At 39.3% G+C, this 27,000-nt stretch overlaps 1 protein-coding gene across 4 annotated transcripts in view; it reads left to right on the top strand.

Annotated features, from left to right (window-relative positions):
- The window catches only part of LOC130157378 (bifunctional heparan sulfate N-deacetylase/N-sulfotransferase 4), a 161,026-nt gene that overhangs the window by 12,174 nt on the left and 121,852 nt on the right, over window positions 1-27,000 (top strand). For 3 of the 4 annotated variants that reach the window (XM_056356851.1, XM_056356830.1, XM_056356843.1), the window contains exon 2: window positions 13,185-13,264. The gene's annotated coding sequence lies outside the window, so the exon portion shown is untranslated. Of the gene's footprint in view, window positions 1-13,184; window positions 13,265-20,014; window positions 20,157-27,000 lie in introns of those variants that run through there. The other variant, XM_056356838.1, reaches the window with a different exon arrangement.

Genomic DNA, 27,000 nt, shown 5'->3' with positions numbered 1-27,000 from the left:
CTATGCATCTTTTAAATACCTCCAGGGATGGTAACTCAACCACCTCGCTGGGCAGCCTGTTCCAATGCTTGACCACTCTTTAAGTAAATAAATTTTTCCTAATACCCAATCCAAACCTCCCCTGGTGCTACTTAAGCCCATTACCTCTTGTCCTATCGCTGGTTACTTGGGAGAAGAGACCGACAGTCACCTCGCTACAGCTTCCTTTCAGGTAGTTGAAGAGAGTGATAAGGTCTCCCCTGAGCATCCTCTTCAGGCTAAACAACTCCAGTTCCCTCAGCTGCTCCTCATGGGGCTTGTACTCCTGACGTTTCACCAGCTTTGCTGCCCTTCTTTGGATGCACGCCAACACCTCAATGTCTTTCTTGTGAGGGACCCAAAACTGAACCCAGGATTCAAGGTGCAGACTCACCAGTGCCGAGTACAGGGGGACGATCACTGCCCCTGTCCTGCTGGCCACACTATTTCTGACACAAGCCAGGATTCTGTTGGCCACCTTGGCCATCTGGGCACACTGCTGGCTCATATTCAGCTGGCTGTCAACCACTATTTCAACAGCCCTTGCATCATTGCTGCTGCATGGATCTCCATCCCCTGCTTCCACTGAGATGGCTAGGGTGCTGCATGCATTAGTTCAGGGACACTTCAAATGTGCTCCAGTGTACTCAGCATACTGTGGAAGCTAGCATACCATCCCTCAAACATCAGCATGTCACCCCCAGACTTACCTCTAGCGAGCCTGGTTTTATCCTTTTCCTCCTTCAAATCTAGTTTAAAGCTCTTCAAATAAGCCTGGCTAAATCCTGCGCAAAGATCCTTCTCTCCCTTTGAGGCAGGTGTACCTCATCTATCACCAGCAGCCCTGGTGCCATGTCAACTGACCCGTGATCAAAGTCCCAAAATTTTGCTGGTGATACCAGTCACTGAGACAGTTATTGATCTGCCAGCTCTTCCCTCATCATTCCCTGCAACTGGAAGGACAGAGAACACTGCTTGCACTCTTGCTTGATTCCTTAACCAGCCATCCTATGGCCCTGAAGTCTCTTTTGATTGCCCTTGGACTTCTTATTGCCACTTCATCACTGCCTACATGAAGAAGCAATAACAGATGATAATGCAAGAGTTGTTCCAGAGTAGGCTATTTCCTCATCACAGCTTTAACACAGGCCCCAGAGAGGCAGCAGACTCCGCTAAGGGTGTCTGGTCAGCATATCGGATCTTCTGTTCCCCTCAGCCAGTCCCCTATGACAATAACTTCCCCCACACACCTTTTTTCTTTCCTCTTTATGGAAGCAGTTTTGACACAGGGCATAGGCCAACTTCACCTTGGCGACACCTCCAACACAGATGAACCACAGTCCTGCTCACTGCTTGGTTCTGCTTGCGGAACTTTGCAGCTACCACACATGGGCAGTCAAAGAGGGACGTGCCTGCCGTGCCAGGCGGGAACTCACCACCATAGCCCCCCAACCCGTAAGGCGCTTCGTTCTGCTGGGTAGAGAGAGGACAGGGGATCCTCCAGGTCACACGTCCTGTCAGGGCTGTGGCAGAGAAAACAGGCTGCGCTCCCAAAAATATCTCTCTCACACTCCCTGATACTCCTCAACAGACCGTCCTCCTCAGAGCTCTCCTCCCCTCAGAGCTCCTGTCCCCGGGGGCGCTCCGACAGGTGTGCTCACCGCCGCGGCAGAGCACGGCCTGGGCGGCTTCCCCCAAGCGCAGAGCGCCGGCAGGCCCCCCGCCGCGGGGATACCGCAGCCCCCTACGCTGCCAGCGCTGCAGAGCCCTGCCCGTCCCACCGCCCAGCCGCTCGCTCGCCCCTGCGGCTCCTTTTCCCGCCCAGTGGCGCGCGGCTCCCGGCCCCGCCCCGCTCTCCTCTGGCGCTGTGGCGGCGCCGCGGGTCCCCCGCTCCCCTCAGGCGTCCTCTCAGAGCACGCCTTCCCGCTCGGTTTTAAAATGTTACAGAGCTAAAAAGGACAACGACATGCTAAAAAAAAAAGCAACATGGCGACACGTCAAAAACTCATGAGAGTTCAGTTGGAAAGGAAAACAATTGTAAACCAGGAACAACAGCAGTGGTAGGGGCCCTGACTAACGCGGGGGAAGGGGCGGGGGGGACGGGGGTGGGGTGGGGTGGGGGTGGGTGACACGAACACGAGGCTGTTTATCTCTTATCTCGTTTTCTGATCCCTGAATCAAAATCCTGGTCACCTGTACCTGATTTTATTGTATGTAATCTTGGCTATCTACACCCGACTCTTAGTATGCTGCTTATTCTGAAGAGCAGTATCAGAATTCACATTTACTGTTGTCCTCAGAAGACTGAAGTGACTTTTTTTACCTAACTTTTTCACTGGTACCTAAATCTGAAATGTTTTATTCTAGAAACATCATTTTCAAAGTTGTGCTGAATTTTTTTGTAGGCAAGTTCACCATCACTCCTAAAACTTTTTCATAGCTCCTCGCCAACACCCACCTTCTGAAAACCAGGCATTTCTGTATTGCCTTCATTGGTCATGCTAACCCTCGGTCTTGAATTTCTCAGAGTACTCTGATACCTGACTTTGCTCAGTCGCCTACATTCCAGATGTCACAAGCATCATTGTGGACTTGTGCAAAGGCACCAAACTGAGCAAAATTTGAGAGCAGGATTGAGTTTGAAAAATTACCCAATTTATTACCCAAGCCCGTCATCTCAAGCTGAGGTATCGGGTTTGCCAGAAATGTGCCCCATGCCAGCCCACAGTTTCCTTTTACTGATGATAATGGCCATATTTTTTTCTGTGACTTCCCTTGTATCTGGAATATTTATAAATTTGCCCTATCTGGAATACCACTTTTTTTCCAAGCCTTCCACCTTTGTCAATTATCTGGTGTGTTGAGCATGCTGCCACTGGCTGAGTCTTTGAGATCTTAATTGTATATCATAGGCAATATCTCCATTCAGGCTGTTTCAGCCTTATTCAATCCCAATATATTTAAAATCGTATTTCCTGGATTGTTACGTCATTAAGAATAAAAATATTTTGAATCTTACTACCTGTAACTTTGCTTAATAACCTGGAGATAACAGTTGTCTCTAATTAAAGCATGGTAAGTGGTAACTGATTGCAAAAGGACTGATAATCCACTCTAAGAAAAATGGGAAGTCTTCATGCAGCAAGAAATCTCATAGCTTTAACAGAAAGATTGCAGGACTTAATAGTGTTTTGCACCCTGCAAAATGTGGGATGTTTTGCCCTCTGTGTTTTGCGGTGCTTTGCACATGGAGGAAAAGCAAAATTATTAGCTGTTTCCATAAGATCTGTCTTAAAAATCGGTAATAGAAAGACCAAACAGGATTAAATAGGCCAAAATAAACCCAAGAGAACTGTTATGTGAAGGTGAGAAAAATTAGACCCGATTTTGAAGGAAAGGTTTACCAAACTTTCAATCAATGCTTTTCACAGCAATTACTAGTGTAGTTTTTTATCAACATTTTTAAGATTAGTTTTCCTTAAAAGGACCATCCCACCTCTCTGGAGATAAAGACGATGGGATTAAGAATAAATCCACTACTGTGAATAATGCATCATATGATGAGTTACATTGGTTGAGTCTGAGTAACCTCTCTGTTACAGGTAAATTTAGCGCAGGAAATACTGCCTACTCACTTTGCAGAATGAAGTTCAGTTACATTAAATTTAATGTGTTACAGCAGAAGACATCAGGCAAGGCTTTCCCAGCAAAACATGAAAAAGAAGATTGTCAGTTATGAATGTTTCACATAAGTTAATTGTAGCATTAAGAACCAGACTTTTGTCAGTATGATGTACAATAGCTAGATTTCAGCCTGCACCACATTGGGTTTTCATACATGCAAGGAAACAATCCATTAGTCATCTCCCAGTAGGCCTCTTGCTTATTCCTGGTATTTTTTAACAGCATATTTCTAAGTATAGTTTTTTCTCAGCCTTTGGAACATCAAATTTGCAAGCAAAGCAGGAGGTTAGGGGTTAAAAATAACTGGAGGAAAAAGTACACTCACTGTAATTGTTTAAGGTGAAACACATCCACATTTATCATATGTTAGTGCTGAAACATTATTTAGGTGTCATTACATATTTTATAATAGATAAATTTATAATTTATGCCTCTATATAAAACTATTTTTATATATAGATTTATAATGCATAATCTATAATTATACGATCAATTTTTAGCTTCTGAAAGGAAGATTTCATTTACAGTATTGCTAGGTACCTTTGAAATTTGAAAATTAGCCTGATGTATTTTGACTCAAATTATTTACAGTATTAATAGCTGGCGGCATGTATCTCCCATTATATGAAATATAAGGAAGAACCTAGCACACATGAAAGTGATTTTAATTCATGCAAGTCTGTAAGTCTCAGGAATGGGTTTAAGATTTTCTTCACCTAATTTTATATTGCTTCTTCCCCTTTTATTGTATTACTCTGCTCAGGGGGCCACAGTCCAATGAAAAGTGGTTCTGTTTTGTTCATGGCATTTCAGGCTTAGGGCCAAATGGAACTACACAGGTGTAAATAAAGAGTGGATTTTGTTCCCAACATCCCCTGTACATGACTTGAAGCTTAACTCAGAAGAGTAAGAAAAAAGTGGACTGAGTTCTTTCCTTATTTAATTCCCCAAGTGACTACTCTATTGTTTCATTACATTTATGTAATTGCAGAACCTGGGAAAAGACTTTAGTCCATTTGACTGCAGTTTGTGCTCTTAAATTTAGATCACTGACTTGTTAAATATGTCCTGTAGTTCCATGGCCAGGAACTGACTGACTGTTAGTCTATTTGACATTATAATTATTCCTGCCATTTAGTTTACAGCTTATACTTTGAACAAAGCACTTCAGAGAGATACCTGCTCAGAGACATTTTTGTTAACCAAGAAGTCTACAATATTACTGATATATGAACCAGCAATTAAGTTCTGACAATGTACGTTCTGGAAGCCATTGACTTCTCTTCAGCAGTGGCAGCAGAAGTATGCCAAGCTGTAAGTCCGTGGCACTCCAGAGCTGCAACCCACTTGCATGTTCCTGAAGACACTGAAGGTTTAGTATGAAGTTGCTTGATAAGATTGGCTCTTTCCTCAGGTTTCTCTCAGTCAAATAATGTGTCACATATTAATTTGCTTTAAGTGTGCAGCCTTTATAACAATACCCCTTTATCTTCATTTTCAACAAGTTTATGAAAAACAGCATAGAAATGGTCAGGGTTTTAATTTCATTGCAGTGTTCATCAATACAGAGAACTCAGGCACATTGTTGTTGAACTCAGCATGAGATTTGACTTTTGACCCATAAAAAACTGTGTCAGAGTGGTAAATAGGACGCACAGCATAAATTGACTCCCTCTTGAACATCTAAGAACCTAGGGGACATCCTCTGCATAACAGATGCTCATAAAAGAGGAAGTCTTCTCCATAAGAGTATCACGCCAAGTGGTATTTCTGCTGCTGAAGAGTTGGTGCTTTTAACTTTTTAATTGATGTTTTGCTCAGAGGTTTCCCATTCTGTGTCCTATGTCCTTTGTCATTCATCAATACTTTGGTGTATGACCTAACCATAAGATCCTGGAGAATATAAATCAGTCCTACAGGTCTTCCGCTATTCTGTCTTGCTAGTTTTCTAATGGGATCATGTCTTCTGGAGTTCTGAGTCCAGACAGGTACAAGAAACTTCAAGTAATTTCAAGCCAGAAACACTAAAATCTTCCAAGAAACCACTTGTTTGAGAATTTGCATCAATTGCTACTACCTAAGATAAGATAAAGAGGGGAAGAAAACATAAAAATACATGAGGATCCTTTTGCCTGAATGGATTGATTAGTAAATGTCCATTTATTTTTCCAAAGGAAAAAAAGGGTATCAGAAGAAACAGGCTTTTTTAGTTTTTGTCTCATAACTACATAGTGATTTTCAGTTTCAGAGAACTGCTACTGTTTTTATTGAAAAAAAAAAAAAAAGTTTAAGACCCATCATTCTACATCTCTGAGCAATGTATCCTTGTGCCAGGTTCTGTCAAAACAAAAGAAGGAAAATACTCTTGTATTTTAGAATTTGCTCTTTAAACATAATTATGAGATAGCAGACTCTGAACCTGAGCTATAGAAGAAGCAGAAATGGCTTCAACAACACCCACTGCAGCAATTTTGCTCCGTGGGTATTAAAGTAGACAACATGAGAAAATGTTTAAAAGTTCAGGACTGAACTTTTCTTGCCAAAAGAAGTAATTTAACTGTGTGAGCAATTAATCACATTATCAAAACTGGATCTTAGTCTCTATAGTGGAAAAACACTATCAATGCATCCTTTACCTGATAGAACGCAGTTTGCTTTTTTAAATGTAAACTTCAGCCAGTCTCTATTGAACAGGTAGCTGGACTGCCTGGCATAAAAGCGTATTAACTGGCTGTAATGTAAGACATCTTCATCTTCATGCAAACTGTTAATATTTTATTTAGGCATGCACAGTGAGCAAATAAGTGTACTAATTCCTTTGCAGTCTTCTGATCTATACAGCAGCTGTGTGATTTGATTTGATTTGACTGCTGCCTCTGGTGACCTCCAATAAAAAATTGTTGCATTCACCACAAAGTGATTTATGATGGCAGGACTCTCTATTATATAAATAATTTCCAATGCATTAGTCAGAAATCCACTCTCTTACTTCATTAAACCAACAAATATAATCAATTTTTATCTGATTTACAGTTCTTTATGCAAGGAAAAAAGATTCTATCTTTATGCCAAATGGAGTTAAAATGTAGATCGTGTAATACGAAATGTCTCTGCCTCCGTGTGTAAGTGCCACTAATCAAAATCAGAGTCCTTGCTCAAGATTTTAGCCCTGATCAAACTCTGGGTTGTGCATTACAAGAATTAAATGCTGTACTTCTGGCAGTGTTCAGGGCCAGCCTGGATGGAGCTTGGAGCAACCTCGTCTAGTGGAAGGTGTCCTTTTCCATAGCAGGGGGGGTGGAACAAGATGATCTTTAAAGTCCCTTCTAACCCAAACTGGTCTGTGATTCTATGATATTCCACTTAAGCGCTTACAGCTAGACATGCATATGTATGTTTTGATAAATAGGGCTGAGCATTAACACTGTGCCATTTTGTAGTTAAACAGCTACCTAGTATAATCACAATGGAAAACTAAAGGCACGGCTTAAATATGAGCATTGTACCAATGATGTTAGGAGAAAAGTCTTTACTAGCAATACATTAGTAACACACCTCTTATTTCAAAACATTCTGAAGCACTTTACTATCTGTCTGCACATGCCTGTGGATGCTGATATGTGCATGTTAAAAATATTATACACAGGAATCACTTCAATCATATCTGAAATGCACCCAGAGAATAACACATTTTCTGAAGTCATGTATCTTTTTTTATTTAAAAGGATAGATGTGCTACTGAACGTATGGCTCATTATTACAACACAGAGTCAATAAAAAGAGCTCTCATCCAACTACTGTGTGATCCATCGATAATTCTGCCAGAATCATTAGACACTACTTTGCCTGTAGTGTTTCTCTGGCCCATTTATTTGGATAATAATTTTGAAATAAAACTTGGTGGATGTGTGGGTGATATTTGGTCATTTTTTCAACATTGACCTTGTCCCCTTCTGTTTAAAGTGTGGGGAAAAATGCAGGTTTTAAAAATCTAAACCAGAAAATGAAACTATTCTATGTTGTCTGTGCCTGAGCGATTTATTTATTGAGATACTGCAAAGGGGTGAATAATTTTCTATATGTGTCCTCTTCCTTTGGCAGCTACACTTTACAAAGAAATGAGTGAAATCATCCAGGTTCATCAATGGAAGGGGGCACTTTTTTGAGGAGTAGCTTCGACATGGCAAAACTCACCATCTCCTGTACTTTGGATAGCTCTCAGTAACTGTGCACTGGCCAGGCTTATTTCAGGGAACTTCTTCTTTAGTATATTGGTTGCATTGGATTCCTTTAGACAGACAGCCAAATACCACATTACTGCAGCACTCGGCTCATGCTCACATCTCTCTGAGATATATAGCACAGGAACACCTTCACTGTAGCCTTGCACTGTAGAAAGCCTAGACAACCTGCATAGGTTCTGAATGCTAATACAAGGGCCCACTACCCAAGCACAAGGTGTTGTAGGGTCTAAGCCCTTTTTAAGATTCAGTGCAAAGATAAATGATTAATAGCAAATCCAAGTCATGCTCGAGATTCTGCTGACGTACATACACCCCCTGCTTTCCTGTACTGAGCATGGCCCCGATGTAGGAAAGGGTCTTGCCTGCTGCTGTGAGGGGTCTAGATTTCTGTAACATTAATTGCATATATGCAAAGAGTACAGCATGTAGAAATGTGTCTAAGTCTAGTACAGTAAGCAGCTGCTGGCTGTATGCATACCTGTATCAGGCTCAGCAGGAATCACCTATTTGACTTTCAGCAACAAAAAACATTCAGCCATCAACATCAGAGCTAAAGGAACAGTTCACGTAACTATCAATTGCTAGCATTCCTGTTCTTTGTTGGCACAGGTTAGACATCCATGGGAGACTATTATAAACACACTGTTAGCATTACATAATTTTCTAGACAAGTTATTTTTGAGCATTTAGGACTTGCAACACTTCCAGTTCCCCAGTGTTTTGTTTTGTTTTGTTTTTCTGTAATGAACTGCAGGACCCTACATAGATAACCTGAAATATCATGCGACAGACAGAGGAATGAACCTGTCTCTCTTTCAGCCCCTCAAGCTACAGCAGTAACTGCTAGCTGCCGGAAAGTAACAAGCCTCTCTCTCTCTGAAGCAAAACATCTGACCATGATCACAAAGTCCATGCCCTACACCACTAATAGAAAATCCTGGATGTATTTAATAGCTGGGAGGAAACAAAACCAGAAGTCTTTGTGGTATTTAAGAATGGTGCCTTCAGTTTCTGTTCTCTTTTCCTATGATGCAACATCAGGACAGAAAGGATAAAAATACTTGTATCAGAGGATTTTTCTTTTCAGAAAGGATGCATTATTGTCCTTACTAAAGGAATTCAAAGTGTTTTCAATTCATCTAGACAGTTCAAGGATATGTACACCTACTACACCTATGGCCTTTTTCCAGCCAGTATATTTCTATCAGCTGGTAAAATGTTGGTATAGTTCCTAAACAATAAACTGCTGTTCCTGGAATTAGAGTTTCTTTTATAGGTACTAGAAGAGGCTCCTTGCTGCTGTCCCACTAATTCCAAGGTACCTACAGAGTTCCACTGCAATATACTATGTAACTAACTTTGTAAAGATACAGTTGAGAAAGTCTCCAGATGAATAGACAAAACCTGACTTAAAAAAAAAAACCAAACAAAAAACCCCGAGTCCCTTGTAAGGAGGCATTTCTCCTAGGCAAAGAGATAATACAGCCTGATGCACTGGCAGAGGATTTTCCTGAAAGGATGTGTTATTTTTATGTTAACTTCATGTATAACAGAGTGTATAACACATAGGTCAAAATTATTTGCTTCATCTTTTCTTATGTGTGCCCGTGTCCTTTCGATCCCCATTGAGCCATGGCACTATAGATTCTGCATTCTGCAATTTCACACTGTAGGTGTGGAGGTGGGACAAAGATCAATGACACACTCTTGATTACAAGGCACTTGAGGAGTGGGTCAGGTAAGAGCACCATTTTGTAAAGGGCTGAAATCTGCAGAGATATCAAGTCATAACAGGAATTTACTTTTAATTTGGTATCTCCAACTTTGCAATTTAGTACTATTGCTGAATGGTTAAAATGAAAAGCAATGACATAAGTAATCCCCAAGACTCTTGAAGCTGAGGCTGTTTCAAACATAGCTGCTCTTGGGCAGAGGGTAAAGAAATAGGGAGAGTTTTTTAACTGCCACAATAAGCCTTAATTGTTGTTCATCAGGCTTTATTTTTTACTGATTAAAATCTGTACTTGGGAGTAACAAGTACTGCATGAGCTAACTACATAACACTTGGCTGCCTTTGTAATGGCTATGGTGGATGGGAGGTTACCCAAACCCTGTTTTGACAGAGTCCATTTTTGATTATGCATGTGCTGCAAAATGGAACTTGTAAAAAATAAATCTTCACGAGATCTTCCTGGTTATAGAAAAAATAAGAGTTTGCATGTGTTTTCAGTAAGATGAAGGCTTACTTCAAAGGTCTCGCCCATCTCACCGACAGCCCAGTAACAGATATCTTTAGGCATCTTTACCCCTGCCTAATTTTTTCAGGGTGGGTAAGCCACTTAACTTATAAACAGCCTAACAAAATATTGCAATAAAAAGGGTAGTAAAGAAGTTTGACATCAGTTGCAAAAAAGCAAGTATTCATTGTGGGACTATATGAGTAGCTTACATTAGCAGGTACAGTACTATTACAGAGAAAGAAATGGCATTTTGAAATTATAACCCACATGCCCTCTACAAAGCAAGTAGTCAGGGGCACAAAGAAAACACCTGAACAAATAATGAATCTCCTATTAGTGCAGTGTGCCTTGTGTTTAGACGTTTCGCTAAAAAGATGAAATGATCCACTCCTTTGGTGGAGATTGTTTAGAACAGTGCTAAAAAAATCACACGGAAGAAGCTTCTGATTGCCTAATAGTAAATTGTAGGAAACCCTTGTTTCGGAAGAAGCTTCTGATTGCCTAATAGTAAATTGTAGGAAAGCCTTGTTTAATGATATTTTGCTACGTGAAATGTAAGTTTCTAGGTAGATTTTTCTTTCAAATGTCTCTTCCCCACCTTTTCTATTTTCTACAAATGATTATGTCCTCAGAATGCAGTGAGACCATTTATCTATTAGTTTCAGGCTTATCGCATGAAATTAAGCACCAGAATGCACAGTAATTATAGACTTCACCCTGGAAAATGGGATAATGACAGAGTCCTTGAAATCAACGAAGGTTAAAGCTGCGTGTTTATAATAACATTTCTATAAACCCAAGATAAGTTGTTGATTAGGGTATTATATCAGCTACATAACAATTAAAAGTTATATTTAATCCTGTAGGGAGAGTTTATTTTGAGCATTGCATGACCTCACAAATTTATCCAGCAAATAACCCCCCTACTTTGATGCCAAAGATAACAAAGACTGTACTTTGTTCAAACGTCCTATGTCCACACACTTCTCACAGCTAATCATTCAGGGACATTAACTACATGTGAGGTGTTCCTGAAAATAAATAGCAGTCTGCAGAAAAAGGATAAGCCCAATGTTTTTTTTTCTTCTGATAGGAATGCATAAAAGAGCCATATGTCAGCCAAAGCACAGACAGAAGTTCCCAACGTAATACCTGCTATTTGTATTTAAGTCAGTTTGGGATCTACTGATTATTAAAACAAATATATCTGTTCTCCCCTTGTTCTATCTGACTGAGAGGTTAAAACATTTTGAACAACCAAAAACGACTAGAAAATTTTGAGGAATCTGGACAACCTTGTCTCTAGTATCTTTTCCCAGGAAATCTGAAATACATAATCTTCAGTAGTGAAAAAGTATGGACAAATATTTCTATTATCTAGAGCATCAGATATGGCTATTTCCTTCCAGAATATAATTATCCACTTCAGCTTTAGACTGTTAATCTATATTCTACACAGAAGTCATCAGCAGGACTTCTATTTAGTTACTACTGAATAATATGACACAAAATTTACAAGGCAATAAAAATAAAAGAAGCCACCAAATTTGCATGTTTTGCTTCCCAGACTTAGGAATTCATTGCTTGTGTCCTTTGTGGACTGAGAAAGACAGCTACTCTTCCTGACCTATCTCCAGAACAATAGTCCGGAGAAGGGGAAAGACAGGTCAAAACTCCATACACCTCTGCCCATTGGAAAAGGACAGAACACAGCACAGGGCTGGGAACTCTTCACTCATGAAGATCATCTTGCTAATCCAAGTTCTTTGAGGTCACTTGTTGCCTGACTGGGGCACTTATTAGGACAAAGAAGGAAGAAACTTTCATCTTTTTTCTCCATTAATTTCCTTAAAGGTTAGCTTCTGTCACAACCCTTCCTAGAGAGTCTACACAAAGAAAACTGACCAGAATGGAAAAAAGAGGAATTGAAACTTCCCTGTATACCAACATTCAGAGGAGGCCTGGGATACTTAAAAGGGCACACTAATTCCTGATTCCAGCAGTGTGCATCCTTTTAAAAGATTCTAGCTGTAGACACAGACTATTTCTCTGACTATCAAAGGAAAAAAATCTGTTTGAATATGCTTCCAAATGTCATGCCTTGTCCAAATACTCAGAATATTATTGTCTCCAGCAGTTTGCAGACAGTTGGTCGTATATATACAGCAGCAGCTTTCTTGCAACTGTAGTGCCTGAGTTTGGCAAGGCTATATTCCTGTCAGTGCATGAATTAATATACTCCATGCACTTTGCTTATTTTCAGCTTGACCAGTAGGCTTCAGGAGCAAGAACAGTTTTATTCTACATTACTCTGGAAGAATACAATTTATCTGATGTCAGAGGGTTTTCATGAATAGTCCAGAATGTCCAGACTAAGAGACAGTTAGTGACCTGCCACATTGTCTAACTCCTTCACCTTCATCCTGCTGAAGACACAAGACTTTCCATATATTCAAAGTAAAGCACATGCTTTTCTGTCACAAAAGCTGACCTAAATTACATCTGGCTTTTTTACTTTTGGATTAAAACCATCTATTTACAGTCTTTCAACACTTAAAGGGTGTGGCTGTGGGTGTGTGTATAAGAAAGATGGGGACAAACTTTTTAGTAGAGCCTGTTGTGATAGGACAAAGGGTAATAGTTTTAAACTAGAAGAGAGTAAATTCAGACTAGAGATAAGGAAGAAATGTTTTACAATGAGTGTGGTGAAACAAACACTGGCAGAGGTTGCCCAGAGGGGTGGGGTTGCCCAGAGGGGTGGTTGATGCCCCATCCCTGGAAATGTTCAAGGCCAGGTTGGACGGGGCTCTGAGTAACCTGATGTTCCTGCTGACTGCAGGTGGGTTGGACTAGATGGGCTTTAATGGTCCCTTCCAACTCAAGTCATTCTGTGATTCTATAATCTTCCTGAGGTGGTTACTGAGGCAGCAGATTGTCCATATGAAGAATGTTGCTTCCAGTAATCACTGACTATTTCTTTTTCTGTTACTTTATACAGTGCTAAAGACAACTTTCATCTGGAGCATCTCTCGAAGTTTTTTTCCTTCAAGTTTGATTCCAAAGACGTGATAGTTCCAGGTAAGAAACCCTATCATTCTTGCCAGTTCTAACAACATCAATTTTTCATTTTCCTGAACAACAGAATGTTTTTTACCAGTTTTCCACATCTGGAGCCAACCTATCTAGATAAGAAAAACCAAAAAGTCTAACAGTGTTCTTCATTAGAGTGTTACATTACTTCCCTGCCCTTCATCTGTTCCTTTATATTGTCTCTCCCAGCTTTGTCTTTTCCTTTAGTATTAAGGACACAATTTCTGCAGACAAGAGTGAGAAGCTAATCTGTGGTAATGACAGCTTTTTGTTACATAGGTATGATTCTGCTGTGAAGGAGTATGTATGTAGGTATGGCTCCACTGCACCTCAGAGTCTCCTGCAAAACCATCCTACTAAAGATCCTGTCAAATGTTCCCCTTCTTTGGCTCCAAGGTGAAAAGGCTCCAGGTTTTACATAGTATACATAGATAGGCGGAAACTGTTCTTGATCTTTTTCTATGAATTTCCATTATTAAGAAATTATAACATTTGGAAATCTGATGGTTTAAGTTCTGTTTTAAACAGAAATTTTGTATTTATTTTATGATTTTGCTTTCATATAAGAATTCATGGATCAGACCCTCCTTTCTTTTCATCTTGCAAGCAGTAAGGTTTTCGAAAATGATATATAGAAATTCACATTTACCACCAAGCAACAGTGTTTACACAGGCAGTCCCTAATGTAATGTAAACCTACACTCTAATTTCTCTGTTTGTGTTCCTGCAATTAAACTTTAAATGCACCTTTATAATGTTAGGAAAGATCGGCTTTGCATAAGATTTGTTGCATGCTATTTATAATTAGTTAAAGATTTTGGGGGAGGTGCAGTTGTTTCAGTACTCTTCAGGACCTACAAGCATTTGAGGTTTTGCAACAATATCTGTTTACATGGTCCACAACTGAAATATAAAGTTGGGGGGGATGGGGGGCAGAATTTGACCTTCTCTAAACAATGCAATTTTGGTCACTTTAAATCAGTTTTACCTTCCATTATATCCACACAGCACTGTCAGTATGTACACAACTAGGAAGATAGGTTCTGAATCCTTCTGAGAAGTTAAAGTTCACAGATTTGTACTAGTTATTCCTTTGCCCTAGTTCTCTTTTGTTTTTAAATTTGTTTTTATAAAAAAAACTGTGAACAATAGAATCTGATATATTATTTCTCACTTGTCACTGCATTCAACTTTTAAAGTCGATGCCCTGATCTAATTTTTGTGGTTGTGATTCATTTCTATGACTGAAAAGAAAATCACCAGAGAATTGTATTGTATTGCCCCATGTCTTCATGAACAAAGATAGTGCTGCTCTAAAATGTTCAAAAGTTAAAAGGAACAAGGTTTTAAGTTTAAATAGTCTGTATTGGTCAGTCAAGGACTTCTTTCTATCAATGAGGTGGATGTTATTAAGGCAACACGGGCTACCAGCCCATGCCACCCTTCCCACATGCACACCTGTGGAAGCGGCCACCCAGAGCACCGAGCTGGCCCCAAGCCCTGCAGCCAAGGCCTCAGCACAGGGACATGCACTGGAGGCCACAGCACAGAAATAGCTGTGTGAAAATTGTATTAATGCCTAGGAAAAACTTTTACGTTTTGGGCAATCAATTCAGCAAATGGACAAGCATCCTGATGTGCAGATGACACTTGAAAGGATGTCCAAATGAGCAGTGAATAAACAGCATGTAGGCTGAGGTTTTATAAAGCTTGCCCATAATTTTTAGGGGTTTGCAAAATTAGCTGCCATATACACACATTTTCCTGAAACTTAAATATACGCTAATTATAAAAATCAAGCATGATTGTGATTTAAATAAATAAATAAATAAATAAATAGCTAATCAAGCAAAAATCCTGTAGAACTAAAGATTTTCAAAGTGAAGTGCTGTTGTGTTGAATTGCAAGCCAAAATACATGCTCTGGAGTAAGCAAAAGCCAGCTCCTGAAAGTCAGGCTGGTGTGGCAGTTGTCTAACCAGTAGTCTAGTTATGGTTCTGACAGGAACAGGAATGAAAAAGACCACCTGGTACCATTTAGAAGGTATTTCAGCTGCTTAGGAAAACCAAGCTGTTTTCACAGATAAATGAGACCAGCTTTAAACCTCTTCAAGAATCTACCTGACATGGTTTCTCCACCCTGATAAAAAAGTCACTGGGTAACATTTTCAAATTAGATTAAGTTTTCTAATTGAACATAATAGCAAGTAATTTCTAGGTAAACTTGGCAGAACTTTTAATCTGAGGGCAAGTAAAGCACTAGAACGAACAAACAAGGGAAGGGTCGAGCCAACAACCTGAAATGCTGCAGATCTATAAATTACTGAACCTATTAGATGAGAATATAATGTGGACTAATCTTTATGAGAAGTGCTAAATGATAATTCTTTCCAGCTCAGCATAACTCTGTTGTTATACCTTGTTTATGACTTTTAAGCTAGAGCTCATCTGTGCTTCTAAAGTGAATGTAACTTAACACTTGGAGCTAGACACAGGAAAACTTTCTACACTGCATGTTTCTATGCCAGAGAAAAATTACTAAACATTCTTTTCTCAGGCATACTGTGTGGAAGGTTATATTGTTTAAACATCAGCTTTAGACTCAGAAAGATAAAATCAAAGTACAACACATCTGTTATCTTTTTTCCTCTTAGCCTTAGTATCTGGGTAATAATAAGACTGATTCTTTCAAATGAGTTAAAGCAGCAGGCTTGTTCCATGTGGTTTTTTCTGCTTTTGTTGGGTGGTAAGTTGGCAGCATCAATTGTATTAGTGTTTCTGTCAGCACCCACATTAAATATGTTTCTTTATGGGAGAAATTACATCCCAGCCTACTCTGGACATCTAAATTTATCTTTCATCACATCCAGATTGAAATCCAGCTATCACCTGGATTTCTGCAGGGTTTACTTAGTGAAATGCTCAGAATATTTCTGTTCCAAATATCACATTAAAAATTAACTTACATTTATATTTAGGCAGAACAGCCAGTAAACCACAGACACTTTCCTCTTTTGCTTCTGTCTTTCTGCTTTTTTGTGATGTTAGAGCAGATTCCCATAACCCAAATCAGAATTTGTACATCCTGTGCTTTTTTGGTATTACCTTTAGCTGCATTTATTTTCCTTTGTTTCACAAATTTAGAACACCTTAGTGGTACTGCAGCTTTCTGCACTGTTTTCCATGTCCTGTGAAATTTAGAAATGGATACATGAATTTCAACAGGGTCTTCTGAGATTTGCCTATGTATTGACTGGAGAGCTTAGGACTAGAACTCCAGCTGAGTTAAATTTCATGATGTCCCTACAATTTCTATTCTGGCTTACTGCCTTATTCTAGGGAAAAATAAACTGGCTTTACGGTCAAAGGACCTCATGGAGGAGGCACTGATTCCTGCTTGATCTCTGCCCCTCAAACCTCTGTAACTGTTTACATTACAGCCGGTTCTATAAACCAGAAACAAAACATAGTTTAGAAGTAGCCCTGTGGTCTGTGCAGAAAACTATTAAAAAATTCAGACGTGCATCGGAAAACATATGGGCTTCGTTTCTACAGAAAGCTAGATGGCAACCTTACAAGAAAATCCCTCATCAATAAATTTTCAGTACTGCCTTGTTCTTGGTGGGGAGGAATCTGAAGGGGAACTCCGTCTATCCGGGTGCCACATTCTTTCCTTTCTAGGTAAGAGTGAAGTCAGTAACCATGCTTCCAGAAATGCAGATTTTTTTTTCTTTTTAAATTACTCATATGCTTCAGAATGATTTTTCTTTCTAATTTCATTCAGAAAATCTGACTGGTTGTATTTTTCTTATCTCTCATTATTACAACTAAAATGCAAACATCACAAAACTAATTCAAGCAGCATTTTGGACAGGGTACGTTTCTTTTCTCCTGGCAAATAGTGATGGTTTCTGCTGAACCAGAGTGACGCTGAAACAGTATCATCTAACTACTTCGAAAAATACTGTTTATCTTCCTTTAGAGTACAATCATGTTTATGGATCTACAAGCAACAGGAACCATTAAGACAAAATTGTATTAACTCCTGTATAATATGTTAATTTGGCACGGAGATCAATAGCTTCAGTAAAGTGCACCTTTGCAAAAATAATCAAATTCAGAGACATTAAGCAATGAGGAAGTTACTTTATCATTCTGCAAGTGGGTGGGAAAAAAAGTACTTGGAGTCTTAAAAGCATTTTGCATTTGAGGTTTGTGAGCTCCAGATATTAGCCACAGTTCTTGCTTTGGCTTTGTGTCCCTTATTAAAGAACACTGTGGGATCAGACTTCACCTTTTTCTATAGGTAACTAGTTATGATCAGACCCTGCTCTTTGGGCTTTAGGAAGCAAATACATACTATATACACCAATACAGCAGTCTGAGGTCTGTGTTTTTTCATTTCATAATAGGCTATTACTGATTTTTATTCTGCTGTATTCAAGATTTCCATTTCATTGCATATACCACTTGTACTTCAACTTGAGCCAAGTTATCTCATCTATCTGATATAGCCATGGTCATTACGCACAATTACATAAAGACTCCCAAATCAACTCCAAAAGGAAAACATTGCTGTGTTTGGTTTGTTTGCTGTTTTTTTAGTTTTCTGTAAGACGTGACACTGTCAAAACACTTTGATATGGACCTGGCAAAGCCATGACAGGATTGAAACTAACGTGTAAATCCTGTTCTTGTGAAACTCTACAACAAAATTCTACCTAAGAGGCAAAATTAAGCACATGCTTAACTTTCAACTTTTAAGCAGACTTGTTTTGCTGAGCTGAGGTCTAAAGCTCCCTGCTTATAATGGACAACATAATTTAACTTTAAACTCAGAATCACTGTGAATGAGCTAATGCAGAAATCAATAGTAAAACCTAATGAAAAGTGAGAACATTTGAAGTTTCATTTTTTCTTTTGTTTCCTTTGAATATAATTATGCCCTTTTGGTACTGTTTTTCCTCAGTCCTCTCCACTTATTATGTCATAATTATAAACCTACATTTTAGAACACCAATTAAGAACATATTCACAGCAAGAATAGTGGATAGGTGGACACAGAGAGAGTGTTCAAGCACCAGAGAGCAAATTAATATCCAGAAAAAAGAAACCAAACCAGGAGGGAGAAAATGAAAGGGAAAGAAAGAAAGATTACTTGCTATCTGCCAGTAGATAAAGGTAAACTGAAAATTACATTCTCAGATGTATACCTATAGCCTTTTCTGTCAGCATTGCACCAATATTACTGTCACATGATTGAACATTTTATGTATGTCTTGAAGTTTAGAAAATTTTATGTAAGCATCTAGGAAAAAAAATAAGCAACCCCTCTGAGCTTCACCCATAAAAGTGCTGTTGTATCTGTTTTTGCAGAATAATAGGGTATTAAAGTATCCCTGGAAATGGCTGTTTACCTGCTAAATAGATGTGGCAGTCCTAAGTGTAGACACAAATCCTCCAGGAGCAGCTTTGCAGGTGTCATTTTAGGTGACATTCGGTAAAAGCACAGTGTCACTGGGCAGAAGCCCACTTGAATTGGGGAGTCTGAACAGATGCAGGAGACTGGCTACAATTTTCCTGTTCTAAGGTCAAGAACCAAAATGTCTAGTGTAAAAAAAAATATTGTAGATAGCCAATACATCATAATAATTGTAAACAACACAGCTATTGTTAAGCAATTCTGATAAAAATGTAGTCTTTTGATTATCTTGAGGAACACTTGCTCTGTGTACACTCTCAAGGTATTCATGTACACAGGGATTTGTTGATTTGCTAACGTGCTGACACTGCTGGATCATGTGGTTATTAGTATTTGGTTAATGGAAATATAAAAATATGATGAAGAGATATGCTATCAATGAAGAACAACCACATTTGATCCTATTTGATTTCAAATCTTTTCTTAGCCTGTTCAAAAATATTACATACCATATTTTAGGCACAGATGTAATCCAGGGGATTTCAGATCAGTCTTTGTTTCACATGAGATTTAGAGGTGGAAACCAGCATTTTGTTAAAATTAAAGTGCCTGGGAAAATGCCTAAAAGCACAGTATCCTATATAATGTAGAAAGAGTCACTCCCTGTTCATACTCAACAAAGTCAAGTAACAGGTGCTGTAAAAATATTATTGTTATTTGAAATACTTTGAGTATTGAGGTATTCAAAACAAGTTCATAGTTACCATCACAAATCTATTAGCTATAACAAGATGCAATGGAAGGTCAATGCTCACTGGATTATGTATGAGAGATTAATATGACCAGGGTAATTTTTAATCTATATTTAGGGACCTATGTGTAAGAGAGTAGTTATGGAAGGCACTGCCACCAGAAAACACACATGCAAAGGACAACATGCTGTAAAAGGTGTTAAAAATGTGCCCTGGAAAAGCTAGAGCTGTGAGCTATCAGGAAACCCTTCCATCTAGTTCTCTGTGTTTAAGGTTTCTTTAAAATACTGGTGCAGCTTAAATAACAAAATTGGTTGAGCTGGATCTGTGCCCTTGGCTGGAATTAAAGCTAAAGGTCTTACACCAGAGTGGTTTTATCTTAACCCCATTTTTTCCAAGAAAAATTGATGAGTAAATTCCCTTTAGGGCAATGACATCTATAGGTTGATTAGAGTAATAGACCTTACTGTTTACTAATCTAGCTAAACAGTCCAGTATCAGCTTCCCAAGCAATGCAAACCAAACAGAAGAGACCCTTGTAATGAAAATGCAGCCTTCCTTACCAACACTCAGTATTTTCCACACAACACTGTTAAGTTCATGTTCATTTTACAAGAACTGAGACTGTCTGCAGCAAGTGGTGATTTTGAGTCCCAGAACTTTTGATGCCCAATTTGTGCGATGTTTGGAGAGGCCTTTCAAAAGTGGTGAGTGTCCATCTCCTGAAAACCTGCTACTTTGAAAATGCTTTAAGTTGAGGAGCCAAACCCACAAGTGTCTTAAAGCTTGAGGTAGCTACACTTCATTTAGTTTCTAATGGGGAATGCAAAAGATAAAGTTCTTTCAGTATTTACAAGTACATTTTGTTTGTAGATATACATATAGGCAGTAAACTTTTTTTGTATGCTAAACCTGGCTCTGCAGAGCACATGGAATGTAGAAATTAACAAAACAACCAACCCTGATTTACTCTGTATGTAAGCTCTACCAAGTGTCGTGGTGAGTTATGCAACTGAGGAAATGCAGCATGGCTCTGTAATATTTCCAGGCTCTTTGCAGGAGATACCAAGGAATTAAATTTGAAGTTAGATATTTGATATTCAGTCTTATTTGTGGATAAAATGTTTAATTTCCTTGGCTTCAGATTATTTGTGAGGAACTGATGTTCAACATAAAGAACATTTTGATGGAACATGTGGCGCTCTTGATATAGGTTGCTTCCTGATTGTATGCAAGTTCTTAGAAACTGTCCTGATGTTTGCATCTGCAATCCCAAATTTAATTACTGTAACTGTTCTGAAATTGTTGCTTTAAATGGTTTGTTTTGGCTAATGCTCATTGCCTAGCTCATAATCCCACAAGATGAACTAACACAGTTGGCTCAAATAGGAAAGAACTCGTTGATGAGGGGTAAGGGACATAAAATACCCTCCATCAATTTTGGTGACAGGTTTCTGCAATAAAAGTAAAGGTCCAAGGGTCATAGTCACCGGAGCTGGCACAGGAAATCACATCCGACAGCTCCAAGGACAGATTCATCTCGGATAAGAGATTCACTTGTAACTGTACTCCCTCTGCTTTCCCATTTACCCCGTTTCCCACCTGCAAGTACATGCTTCCCTCAGAGAAGGAACATAACCAACTGATGTGTCCTCTGGCAGCTTTCAGTGTGACTGCTCCTCCTCACATCTGGGACAGCCGCAACTTCTCAGCTTGATGTTTTTTCCATACTGTTTCTACCTTTTTCCCTTCTACCTTTCCCTCCATTTTGAGAATTCCAGTATAAACATGACTGCGGTTAGCTAGCATAAAGGTGAAATATCAGTAGCTAGTTTTGCTGCAGTAAACCACAGTTCTTTCGCCCACAACTCTTAAAACATGCAAGTAAAGTAGAATATTTTGGAATCAGAAACCTTGCTTTTTCACTCCCCCCCCCCCCCCCCCCGCCTTGTGCTTTATTGATAGGTAAAAGGCTAATTTAGTCTCAAGAGTGTTCTATGTCCACCCCAACTCTTTTATTACAATAAATAACCTTGCTGTGAATACATTTTAATTAGTGATTTCATACTTGGAATTGCATAGTTGTAATACAGTAGGAGTGAGGATCTATTGAACTCGCATAAAAAAGGCATAATCACTTTCAAAAGCTCTGCTGGAATAATGCAGGTAAAAATTTCCCCTGCTGGTGTCTGTTTTCTGTGTTCAATGTATCACTAGCACTTCACATTCTCTTTGTATTTATAAAAGGGTAAATGCTTAGACTTCAGGTTGTGTAGGATGCCCCCACAGTCCTGGAGATTTTTCATTCTTTGTTTGCTGTTGCTCACTGAGATCATTGTAATGAAGACAAGATTTTTACTTCATTTGAAAATTTTAGCCTAAATAGACAGATTACAAAGAAAAATAAGAAAAAAACCATAAGAATCAGAAGGATTTTCACAACTCTGGGGGCCTAGCCTGGGACCTTTTAATGCAATGTGAAATAAAATAAAGGAGGGTCTGGGAACAAAACCTGAAAACCTTGTCATATGTGTTACTGTTTAAGGCAGGCTGACAGGGTAAGCATTTTAAGGAGCAGTGAAAGAAAAAGTTTTAAGAACCATAAGCTCATTTCAGAACCAAATCCGAACTTGCAAACAAGATGCTGGGCTTCAGCCTCGAGGAGTGCAGTATAAAAATTAGAGGGGGTCACAATGTATAACGTGATTAAATCAGGCATTAGTTACATTTACTAGGAATGCTGCTCAATTAATCTGGCCATTGCTCTCAGGACACACACCATGGCACAAAACAAAAAGAATGATAAAGGCCAAATAGATTTTTAAACACGACATTAGGCTGCGTTTGATGTGCAAGGTTCCCTTGAAGGGCCTTTTTTTTTTTTTTTTTTCAAAATTATCATGTTTAAGAAAACTGCCAGAAATTCACTGGCACGTCAATGAAAACAAGAAAGTGTTCTTAAAATGTAGGCAATTTACACCTACTTGCAGTGAATATAGTTGAGGAACACGTACATATAAGCTGTCATATCTGCTGTCATATCTGCTCCCTTCAACTTCCTTATAATGTCAATGTGGACATTTTGGCAAGTTTCCTGACCTGCACATAGTCTGAACGAGTAGGCTGCTTCAGCTGTCTTATGTACTGGCATCTGAGCCAGGCTTTTCAGCCCAGGGAAGAGCAACTTGTCAGCAGAGGCTGAGGGGAAGAATAGTAGGGTCTCGGCAGCACTCAGGCACTCATTCTCTCTGCAAAGAAGAGCACAATGTGGTTTTTCCAGGCTGCTCCCTGTTCCTGGGGAAGGGATGACCGTGGGAACAACTGGTCAGAGCCTACCTTTGTGTTCCCACTTCCCTTTGGCTTTTGTTCTCTCCGATCTAGGATTTAAGGGAGGAGGTAGCTTCAAAACTTGGATCCAATCCGTGTCTAAGTTCAGACCCTTCTCTGACACAAATACTGAAGTCTCAAAGTCTCAGTCCTCTGTTGAGCATGACGGTAGTTGAGAGGGAGATTTGCTGTCTGGGCAGCTACACTTGCAACTGTGGTGCTACAGAGGGAGCATGACAGTCCTCAGGCTCTGCTCAGCAACGGACTTGGAGTGGCAGCTGCCACTTAATGTAGTGTGGTAGCATCACATGCAGTGCAGCTGACTGTAGCAGTGTTTTAGCCGGTGGCATGGTTGTTTTGTCATGTAGATCTTGTGTTGATAGCTCTAGTGAAGTACCTAACCACAGTCAATGCGGAGAGAAAAGCTTATGGTCTAAAAACAAATTTGTAGGAAAGCAGTGACATAGGAGTGTTGATATTCTGTTTGAAATTTTACTAGTTCAGAAAATGACATTTTTAAAACCTTGTGAAATTACAGATTACAAAAGCAATTTACTGAATCTGCCATGCCTTTAAATGTGTATTTCACTGAAAAGGCTTGACAATGTCTCTGCTTACACATCCTGTTGCAATGTGGACCTGGCATCTGCTTTATTCATCCCTGATTTGTATTCCATTATTTCACAGTTTCTCCTGACCACTTCTTAAATTTCTTAAATCTTAAACACCAGCATCTCCAAATGAGAGGAGCCTGAATTCCAGGGAGAAGGAGCTTACTTGTACTTAGCCTCCTCAGGCAAGCACAGCAGCATCCCTCCCTATGGCAACATATTGCTGCTAATTAATTACCTATACATTGCTCTAGGCAGGAAAGCGCTTTCATCAAGAGCACCAAACAAGTAGTAGTTTTGTTTGCAGAGAAACCTCAAGGTATAATTATATACAGAAAGTGTCAAGACAACACTTGTCTGAATTCATCCATATTAAAAGCTTTGGAAGAGGGGAAGGGAGGTTGGAATATGAGGACCTAGAGTTCAGAAAGCAATGGGGCCACCAGAAATACAGCAGCCTTACAACCTAGGGTCAAAAACAGAGGAAAAGGCAAAAATTAAAAAGGAGTCCCAAGTACAAATGTTTAGTCAGTGATGGAAGAAATTAAGACTGAGGTGTATTTGTCTGGGCTTTTCTACGGGATGCTTGGGAAGAAATCTGAGAGACCTGCATAAATTTGAAAGGAATGTGTAATAAAGAAAGAAGACAGTAGAGAGTTTAAGGACTAGAGGGGGGTGGATGAAGAAAGAAGGTATAAAAGTCACTATGCCAGGACTTCACAAATTCTGTATTGTATGCATTCTTGAGTAAGTTTTAAAAGGGGAGGGGAGTATGCTGATGTTACAAAGTGGAACAGAGTCTTGTCTGTTTTGTGCAGATAAAGCTTACAAAATGTTGTGAATTGCTGAGGAAAACAAAGCACAAAAGAAAGTTCTTCTGGGAAAAATAAAGACTGAAATCAAGAAATAAACAGGAAATAACATTTATCCACACCTGCTGCCTTGCAGTTGCTGGAAATTGAACATCTTGGATGTGACTACCTGCACTGGGCAAATAATTGCTGTTTACTGTCCTAGGCAAAAGTCTGGAAAGCACAAGGAGATCAAAATCCCTGGGGCATATCGTTCTTTTTCATATAGTCAATGTAGCTATGATCGCTTAGAACACCTGATGATGCATCTCCCCTAGTAACCAAACTACTTTTCCCAGATATGGCAATCTTAAAATTAGAAGAGCAGGAAAATTGTCCATTCCATTTATTCTGCTGAAATTTGAGTTAGAACACATAGTTCTTATCCCCCAGGAAAATCGTGCCTGTTAATATCTTAGTAAGGGATTCACCCTTGGGAAGCTTGTGCACTCCACAAAGCTGTTGGAGAAAAGGCAGAGGGAGACATTGCCTTTTTTCCACCTCCCACTCTTCTTTATTTGTCTCACTGTACCTATTAGGAGTAAAAAAAGAGAGGCCAGGTTTTATTCCTAGCTGACTTTTTCAGTTTTCCAGATATGCACAAATACCCAAGGCTGCACATTGAACTTAGTTCAAAGCAGCACTCTGGTCCTATAGAAAAATTCCTTCTCCTTGAACTTTATGAATGGAAGAAGTGGATGATGCTCCTGTGTGGTTGAACGCAGGGAAAGCAGGTTGGTGAGGCGCACTCTACATTAGCACCGCTAGACTTTTTGGGTCTCCAAATTAGGATGCAGAAGAAGAATGCAGTCTCTGCCTTAGCCAAATGTAAAGGGAACATTTTTGCATATTTTTGATATGTGATCTTATCAGCAGACAGCTTTTTCTTTTCAGTAAAATAAATCCTTGTAATTCCACAGTACAGAAATCTGACAGTACAGAAAGTAATCTTTATGATGGCTAAAAGTCTTTGCACAGCATATATTGCAGCTTACAATAATTATTTATTACTGGTGTTACCATTACTGAGTGCTTAATGCACTTGTGGCCAGTGGGCAGAAAATAAGCAATACCTGGTGACAACAGCAAGAATGCACTTCTTCACATGGCAAGTAACTTTTTAAAGTTCCTGTCAGGCTGTAATATTTTTCCCCTCCATGCAAGAGTATTAAAATAATAAGTTTGGATATATAAATCAGGGTAGGTTGAGTTCACTCCTGTGCCAAGAGGGAGCTGAATGAATGCTGTAGATGTTAAAGCTGAAAGGGGCCTCCTAGATCATCTTGTTCTGCCTCCCTTCCCATTGCTATTAACAACTGCTAGTGTCACAAGAGCAGAATCTTAAATAGTGAAAGTATAGAAAAGAAATGCTAGGCTCTCCCCTCTGGCTGCTCATCAGTGCCTTAATGTTTTCTGCAAAATATTCACTGCTGCTTTATTTTTCTATACTTTTCTATTTTCTCATGTACCCTATCTAATATGCACATCAACACCTCTGCAGTGATGGTGAACTTTCTCTAGGTAAGTTATTCCATTGTAAGACTGACCTTCTCTAAAGAATGCCTGTTTCTCCTAATGCATAAAATGAATTTTATTTTTTCTAGTTTCAGTCCATTACATATTTTAAGTACGCAATAATTCCTCGCCATCTTTATTGTCACTATAGTTAGATATTTATAGACAAGTACCTCCCTTCATTATTGCTTCAATATGGAGGCATGGAACTGACAGCCATATGATAAATAGCAAATCTACTTGATAAACTGAGGAACCATTGGGAGAAGACTTTCAAAGGCATGAAAAGTAATTAACAATCCCAAGTGCAAGCATCTGTGTATGCACACAGGTGTGTAAAAGAGGAAGGAAAAAGAGAATGGATTTTCAGCATGACTAACATTCCTCTGTAAGGAATGATTCTTTTAAGGTGTTTTGAGAGCAGTGAGGTGCACCTATCAGTACGCAATTATTTTTTTCTTTTTCACTTCACAGAAACAATCAGTTTGGAGAGTAAATAAAGCAACTGAGGTGATCCTGTCCACCTCTGCCATTAGGCATTGCATAATAATACTTCATGTTTTCTGCATTTAGTGGTGCAGACCTTAAGCAATAGGGTTTCTTTGCTGGTCTGTTAGACCCTGAGCCCATGGTTAAGGCCCGTGGCGCTAGGAGAGCAGCTCAATGTAAGCCAGCAGTGTTGCTGTGACCGAAGGTATGCCACGCTTCCTTACCTGGCTAAACCAGGACCAGGGGTGCACAAATGTTCATTATGAGCTTCATCCCCTTTCCCTCTAAGTCTCCTTCAGCTGCAGTAGTCAAGTCTTTTACCAGTTCCCCTTACATGGGATTCATCATTTCACATGTGAGTCTCCTTCCTTCTGTTTTAATGTTACCTTTATTTTCCCTAAAATTGTTACTGGAAATGTGTCCTTGGAAGGAATCTATCATGACAACTTTATGCTCATAGCTGACTGTGTTTTGTGGTTTTCCAAAGGGTGCTTTTTCTTTCTGATATTTCTTATATCACCAATATGCTTTTTAAAATTTTTTAATATCTTTAGACCATTTGCCTAGCGTTGACTTTCTGCTTTCTGAATACAAGTGTACTTGCCTAGTGCTCTTGTGATATATCACCTGCATGCAGGCTATCTTTTCCTATTAAGCAAGTATTTTTTTTACTAAGACTTTGATCTGTTTTCATGTATATTAAAGGGTATAACAGCTATTACTGTTATTGGTAGCTGCAACTTGCTTGCATCCTGAAA

This window comes from Falco biarmicus, chromosome 1 (assembly GCF_023638135.1).
Source record: "Falco biarmicus isolate bFalBia1 chromosome 1, bFalBia1.pri, whole genome shotgun sequence".
NCBI lineage: Eukaryota > Metazoa > Chordata > Aves > Falconiformes > Falconidae > Falco > Falco biarmicus.
Note: the sequence above shows the minus strand (reverse complement) of the source record. Positions and strands in the feature narration are given on the sequence as shown.